This window comes from Cololabis saira, chromosome 10 (genome assembly GCF_033807715.1).
Source record: "Cololabis saira isolate AMF1-May2022 chromosome 10, fColSai1.1, whole genome shotgun sequence".
Taxonomy (NCBI): Eukaryota; Metazoa; Chordata; class Actinopteri; order Beloniformes; family Belonidae; genus Cololabis; species Cololabis saira.
The window spans coordinates 30,261,558-30,270,237 of record NC_084596.1 but is presented as its reverse complement, the minus strand read 5'-3'; positions in this window follow the sequence as shown (position 1 = coordinate 30,270,237).

The window sequence follows — 8,680 nt, the reverse complement described above, 5'->3', positions numbered from 1 at the left end:
ATAAAAATTCAGCCACTTGACAAACAATGTGAAGCTAACACATTGTAGTTGCAATATCATTTGTCTGTATTAGATTACATGTAACTTGTCACTTCATGCCGGTTCCATGAAATAATTAATCCAAAAGAAAAATATGTAGGTTTGTTTAACTTTTTTCCTTGATTGGGATTTCATAGTTTCGGCCAGGCAGGACAGGATACCACAGAAGAGAACAATAGATGCTGCTCACTTGATTTGGAACATGAAAGAATGTCATTTCCCACTGCCTCATCTTAGATATTTGAGAAGTATTTAAGATTTCCTAAGGAAACCTTCTACATAGACCCCCCCCCCCCCCCCCCCCCCCCCCTTACTTTAACATGTTCCAGCTCTGCCTTTTCATCTGCAAACTGTACGTCTTCCCTTTTCTCCTCCTTTTTCCTGCTTCTTGGAGAAAAACACAGAGGGCGAGGCTTGGAGGTGAGTTTCGGTTCAAAGTTGAAAAGGGCACACTGGCAGGTATTCAGCGAGCGGTGGTGCATTCACGATAAGAGTGCAGTTGACTTGACGCTCTTGAACTCGGCTGTAGATTTAGTGTGACTGAAAAAAAAGGGGAAACGAGAGATATGAAGTGTGCCTGCTGTCAAAATCAGTTTGCAAACTTTTGTGCTTTCTCCTCCGTTCGCCTTGCATGAAAAGAGCACAGTTCTGCAGGAAAACTGCACCAAACCGCTCAGTGTGCATATCTGTGCATGCATGGACTGAAGCCAGACAGTTGTATTGTGCAGTGTAAGTCAAAACTTGACCTCATAACTGCTTAGTGTTAGAAACTGCAGGAATTCACTGGAATTTTGTTTTCATAAATGAGGACAGGAAAGGGTAACAGTGGAAGCATAAATCAGGGATTTTTACCCCCCCTCTACTCCAAATAAGTGGCTGCATGAGTGTAATAATAAACATCTCAGGCAGAGATTAATGTTGGATGGGCCTGACTGTGGGCACGTAGTTGCTAATGTGCAAACTGGCTGTGCCCTCCTCGGGCACCAGCACTGCCCACAATTCCCACATTACTCCGAGATGAAGCAGGAAGAAATGACAGACATCATTTCCCTTTGATCAAACACTGTTGATGCGTACATTAACACCGCTGATGCAATCTTTGCTTGGCACAAAATAATTGAATGTGCTGAAATTGGGGACTATTTTAAGGCATTTCCTCTCCTCAGAGGAGCAGGGCAGATTGGCTTAATTAAACTGGGAAAAACAGGAAGTTTTAAAGTCACATCTATAATTAATTGGTCGCCTCAGTCAAAGGGTCTGCCTGGTCAGGGGAGCACAAGGAAGCAGCTCTGTTGTTGTACTTAATCACTGGGTTCACACTGCAGTGCTGGATTTGCCACAGCGGGTATTCTTAAAAAAGGAAACCACGTTTTATTACAGGCTGAGATTTAGTTTCATATCTATACTGGCAACTCTTGTTACACTGTGTGCACAAAAAACAGCAGGTATTGGCACCGTAGTTTGAAAATGTTACACAATGAAAGCCGTGACGGGTGAGACATCAGCTATCAGCTGATCCTCTGACTAACTGGGGGAAAAATAAGTAAGAGTAATTCCTCATTGTACAGAAAAACACAGGAAGTGATCCAGTTTAACTAGAAAAATAGGTGATGGCTTCATAGATTCCTACGATTTGCTTCCCGTTCAAACACATGGACACACCACACACACCCACACGGATATGCTTACAACGATAACAGCAACGTACCCTACAAGGAAAGATTCTAAAATCAATGTTTGTTGTCTTTGTTTTATGAAAATAAGAGCGGCGCTTGGCCTTATTTATGTAACATGCTGCTAATTGACCAATCCCCCCCATGATGAATACCATTTATGGCCTTCATCATTTCAGATATAAAAACAACAACAGACACAAAGGCTTTTGACTTTGTTGTCCCTCTGTTTTGGCAGATTTAGTCTTATATGACTGAAAATGCACCTTTTCAAAAACTCTTCTGAGGATGAAGGCATTCCCTGGTAACGTGTTGACAGGGAAAAGTAGAGACTTTTGGAAACTATGACGCAGACATCCACGCTGGCTTCCTGACTGAGTGTTATCAATCACCAAGTGTCCTTCCTTGACTTGTCGCTCCCCTTTGACGTGTCTATCAGAACTAAGCAAGCAATCCTCTACTTCCTGTTTACACTAGACTGCGCATGCGCCGGCTGGCTTGAATAATCACCAGGAATCCATTTTCAGAGGTGACATAATGAAGACGGAATATTGGTGACACCTGATTAACATATTTAATGATTTAGGGGCATAACCTCAGCTCATAACCTCAGTATTTTTATGATGAACACCTAATCAATATAACTCCACCCTGAAAGGAACCTGTCCAGACTCCCCTATAACCTGTACTGGATTATTATAAAGTATATTCTGGAGTCTTAATGTATCATGGGCAAGCACACACACACACACACACACACACACACACACACACACACACACACACACACACACACACACACGCTTTACTAAGCTGATGTAGAGTCAAAAAGTCAAAAACATCAATAATTGGGCAATTTTCTGAGAATCTTATAATGACTTTTAGAAAAATTGAGGTCAAAATAAAGATGCTTTTTTTTCATGGGTGTATGTGTTTTTGTTTTGTTTTTTGTTGTTTTTTGTTGGGGGGGGCAGGAGGCTCAGTACGGGTGGGGAAACTGGGGTTAGGTAAAAAGTGAAAGAACAAATTATACTGATTCTGAAGGAAACCAATAGTGAACTAAAGAAAAAGAAAAAAAATAATTTACATCTGATGGAATCTGAATTAACTAAGCGAGTTCAAAAACCATAACCCAAACTACGTTAACCTGAAGATGTGCCTGAATAGCTACCAGAACTAACAATCAGAAGTCGAGTTTGAAGCTGCACATTACGTACTGAGCAGAAAATGCAGTATATACTGTGAAATGCATAATTCTAGTCCTAGTCCTTTTACGAGTGTAGTATACCATTACAGTGACTGTCAGGATTAGCTTAACCTGACCACGTGACCAGAGAGATACAGTATGTGTTTGCTAAGTTGGATACAACAACATTTTCAAGGAGTAACCACCTAGGTATTACTTTTAAGGATCAAATATCCTGGAAGAACGTTGGTTTGACCTATGATTTATTCCATCACTAAGGTTAAGTAAGGCCCATTGTCTTGTTTGTCTGAGTGACATGTCCATGGGAGATTTAATTTATTTTTCAACTTCTTTTCAACTTCTAGAAATAACAACAAAGGTTAGTTGGAAGTTGCTGGAACAACTCCCTTTTCCTTCAGACCTGCCACCAAAGTCACATCTCCAAAGCTCACGAAGGGGCGATGCTGTTCACTGAAGAAAAACGGTCCAATGACAGGAGTCACTCACAATCTTTGTTCCTTTTCACAACGAATTACTGTCATTTACAAGTGAAGAGCATTTTGGGTTTTGACGCAACAACAATCAGTTAATTAACAATCAGTTAATTATTTTTCATGGCTGTGTAGAGAATTTAAGGTAATATAGCAGAAACTGCTTCAGAAAAAAATCAACCCTGTCTTCAACAGCATGACTGAAAGGGGGGGAAAACAGTGTATTGAATGAATGAATGAATGAATGAATGAATGAATGAATGAATGAATGAATGAATGAATGAATGAATGAATGAATGAATGAATGAATGAATGAATGAATGAATGAATGAATGAAAGCTCCTGCAGCGCTTTACTTCATATTTTTTCATTCGCTACTTATATTCTGTGGTGGACACAATGTGTTAGCCCAATGAGGTTGAGACATTCCGATTTCGCGGGGGGGGGCAGTTTGTACTAAACATAGCACAACGATCATTTATATTAAATTCCTCTTGCATTACTGACCCTTCGGTCTGGAAAGCCATCTCCCATCATCGCCTCACTATGACTCCAGCAGCAACCGCCTATGTTTTTGGGTTTTTGGTGTTCTCATATCAGTTTACAGCATTTACTGATGTTAGCGCTCTGGGACAATTAACTCAACTTTTCTCTCCCATTTTGCCAGCAGTTTCAACATTTGACCTTCAGCTGAGCTTAACATTCACACCTGATGGTGGACAGCTTTTGATGGTGGATAAGCATCTTAATCAACGCTTGATTCTTGATGAGTTTACCCTTTAACTGACAGCTGATACCACAAAGATTCTGATAAACTGAAATTATTTTTTTAAATCCCTGAGAATCTTGACAAATGTATGCCTCATTTTACTCCTGAAAGCTACTTCAACATACACTCACCGACCACTTTATTAGGTACACCTGTCCAACTGCTCGTTAACGCACATTTCTAATCAGCCAATCACATGGCAGCAACTCAATGTATTTAGGCATGTAGACGTGGTCAAGACGATCTGCTGCAGTTCAAACCAGCATCAGAATGGGGTAGAAAGGGGGTTTAAGTGACTTTGAACGTGGCATGGTTATTGGTGCCAAACGGGCTGGTCTGAGTATTTCAGAAACTGCTGATCTACTGGGATTTTTATGCACAACCCTTTTCGAAGAGAAAATATCCAGTGAGTGGCAGTTCTGTGGGCACAAATGCCTTGCTGATGCCAGAGGTCAGAGGAGAATGGCCGGACTGGTTCGAGCTGATGGAAAGGCAATAATAACTCAAATAACAACCGAGGTATGCAGAAGAGAATCTCTGAACGCACAACACGTCGAACCTTGAGGTGGATGGGCTACAGCAGCAGAAGACCACACGGGGTCCACTCCTGTCAGCTAAGAACAAGAAATTGAGGCTACGATTCACACAGGCTCAACAAAATTCGACAACAGAAGATTGGAAAAAAGTTGCCTGGTCTGATGAGTCTTGATTTCTGCTGCGACATTCCGATGGTAGGGTCAGAATTTGGCGTAAATACCATGAAAGCATGGATCCATCCTGCCTTGTATCAACGGTTCAGGCAGGTGGTCGTGGTGTAATGGTGTGGGAGATATTTCCCTGGCACACTTTGGGCCCTTTAGTACCAACCTGAGTGTTGCTGCTGACCATGTCCATCCCTTTATGACCACAGTGGACCCATTTTCTGGTGGCTACTTCCAGCAGGATGTCTGAATCATCTCAGACTGGTTTCTTGAACAAGACAATGAGTTCACTGTACTCACATAGTCTTCAGTCACCAGATCTCAATCCAATAGAGCACCTTCGGGATGCGGTGGAACGGGAGATTTGTATCATGGATGTGCAGCCGACAAATCTGCAGACACTGCGTGATGCTATCAAGTCAATGTGGACCAAACTCTCTGAGGAAAGTTACCAAGACCTTGTTGAATCTAAGCCACGAAGGATTAAGGCAGTTCTGAAGGCAAAAGGGGGTCCAACCCAGTACTAGCAAGGTGTACCCAATAAAGTATAAGTTGCTGGTGAGTATATATGAAAAACCATGGCTGTTGTAAAATGAATAGATTACATAATACATTTCTACAGTAATTTCCCAATAACATTTTTCTCCTTTTTGTTTTTATCTTTTCACCTCTTTCCTGCCTTTTTCAGGAAGTCTATTTTAGTTAAATGTAATATTGACTGTTGGAGAAATTTTAATGAGGAACGTATCTTCTGTTTGGGAGCCTGCCATGTGTCAGCCTGTTATTTACTTTAAGTGCTCATTCGGTTATCAGTAGTGTTCATGAGAGGTCTCGGCGCAGAGAAGCCCAATCAGCAGGCGGTAGAGGAGCCTCGCTGGGCTCGTCTTTCAGCCCACTGCATCCTGCAATTAATTTCTCATCTTCACTTTTGCTGCTCTGCTACTATCTTGATCTATAGATGAAAATTTATTGCGTTTGAAAACTCCAGTGAGCCAGTCGCTATTTACACAAGCATGTCTCATTCAGAGTGTGGGTCACAAAGTCCAAGACTCTGCCTTGCATTCTGGGTAGGAACAACTGGTAAAATCCCCCCAAAGTTCATAGCCCTGGTGTGTAGGCCCAGATGACTAAGGCTGTGACTCCATGTGGATTCTCTGGAAGGCTGGAGACTGTGAGCAAAACGACTGATACCAACCAGGAAAGCATAGTTTCCCTTTCCTTCTGCATCCAAGTCAAACACAGACATACAAACACAAACATACAACATGGTGGGATCATCAAGTGTGGAAATCATCCATTGCTAACTCACTTTGTTTCATCTCTTTCTAACTACATCCAAACAAAAAGAAAGGCACGTTGAAAGAAAAAATCCCCATCTACTGTCACAAAATTCAGTTGGCAAACCAGTTCTCTCCTGTCTACAAATTGAAACTGAACCCAAATTCGTCTATTTGTCCTTTTACATCATGGTTGACTTGTGATCACATCAACAGTGGAGAATTTGCTCTCCCTGGTGGGACAATGATTAGCATACTGCTTGTTGACATATGTTTAATTGATTAAAACAGGTCTGCTGTGATTTCACTCTGTTTTGTTTTTAAAGGCCGGGGTTCTGACAGAAATACTCGGGGAAGTATTGCATTTGGCGGAGAGCTCGAGTTCCCATACATGAGAGCACTGAACTTAATTCAACACGCCTTGGACACAAGGCTGACTGGAGGGCTAGCAGGAGAGGAGAGATAGCTGTAACCTTGCACTGAACTCCCAAGAATCTCAGCGTACTCTTTGGATCATGACAGCAACAAATACTTACACGAACTGGATGATTAGTGGTCGAGTTTCAAAGCCCAGGCCCCTTTTGGACAGAGTGCTTGTTGTGAATTAATATTAGCAATGAAGCTGCGATCCGACAAAACTGCCACTTCATTGTTTAGAAACAGGAACTCATTTGGTATTCAAATTGTGGTGCTCGTGTCACACATACTGCATACTTTGTTTCTGCAAGTACACAAAAGAAGGGGGCTAGTAGCATGTTCAAGAGGGGAAAAAAACTAAACTAAACAATAGAATAGATGGGGTTGCATTATAAGGTTTTACCTCTTTGTTTTCAGGGATAATCTAATAATCAAATAAAAATAAATAATTAAAAAAAACAGCCTGATCTCACAACCATCTGTGAGCAAAGCATGTCCTGACACCTCAGAAAGAATGCCAGGGGAAAGTCAATGAGGTTTAGTCCCAATAGACACTTGGATCCGCTTTTTCAATAAAGGCAGAATTAAAACGGACAAACATGTACTTCTTGGGACAGGAGGAGATTGAGGTGGAGTGGAGCAAATGTGAAACACCCAACCAAGAGAACCACCATTTCAAGTTTATTCGTGAGTGTTTGTTGAATTATTATTACTTTCATTTTCAGGTACTGATTGATAGGGGAAGACTTGTGTTTGCTTTTCCTTTACGTCCTTATTTGGTTAGGTTTACACACACACACACACACACACACACACACACACACACACACACACACACACACACACACAAAGAAAATAAGGGTTAGAAAACCTCTACCTGGTCAGTCATGAGGACCACAACAGCTTGGTTGGGGTTGGGCAACAATATGAGTGATTTTTAGATTGTGTTGTGGGGCAACCTCCTTTTGAACAGCCCTGAAAGCCTGCTGAGTGGGGTCACAACTGATTGGCTAAACTTGGAGAAGACAGCAGCAACAAACGTCTTGTTTCTTCAGCATCAAAAGCATAAATACATTTTGTAACTATTGCCGTTTGCTCTCGTGTTGTTCTAGTTCCTCCAAAAACCAGCGTGGCAAGGACGATGTGTTCGATTTCTTACATTCTCTGTTCTCATTCATCAACGATTTGTCTTCCTCACAGTCTCATTTATGTGACTAAGTACGACCACGGCTGTGGCATAGCGATCATGACAAAAAGTTCCCTGCGGCCTGCACCTTTAAGAGGAACAACACACTGAACAAACACTAAATGTGTGGTGCTTTTTTTACTGGCAGCCCAGCCATTAATCCCTGCATCGCTTTATTCATTGTAAATGTTTGCACATCACAGTTGAGTTTTATTTTCTAAACCTGCCATGCTGGATGTATTCAAGATTGTTCAAGAATATACTGAGACAGTTGTTTGCACCATATTTCAGTAAGAACGGGGCAAGAGAACGAGTCCTTTGCCACTCAGGATATATCTTCTGGTAAAAATGAAAAGTAGAGTGAGTTTCCCTCCAAACATCTGATGCAGATGTTTTTAGATTTCACTGAAGTGTCTTGAAAACTCTTTGTTGGGCCATTTATGCACCTTACGTTGGAGCTTTTATCAGCATTGTGACAGTTTTTATCTGGAGCAGCCTTTCAGGTTCACCATACCAACCTTAATTTATCAATTTATAGCCATCGCGTGATAAAGTTATCTTCAATGTATATTTATAAAGTTTACCTAGAAGCACCACTGGGTCAAAGTATAACATCACATACCCATTAACATGGGTGAAGACCTGAACTATTCTAGTTATTAAAGCAGCACAAAATAGTATTTTTGCGTTAATAATCAGTTTTCCTTCAATTTGAAGGATTATATTATTACTTTCAGTAAATGTTCTGTAAAAGCCAGCCAAAGTAAGTATGGACTCTCATTCTGGCCATCTCTTGTGACAACTGCATATCACTTTTCAGACATCACACATCATCACTGATGAAAGTACCTCACAGAGCTGCAGTGGATAAAAAGACAGAGGTGCTCAAGAGAGTGTAAAAAGTAATGGCGGAAGAGAAAATGACAGTGACGAGTAAATCT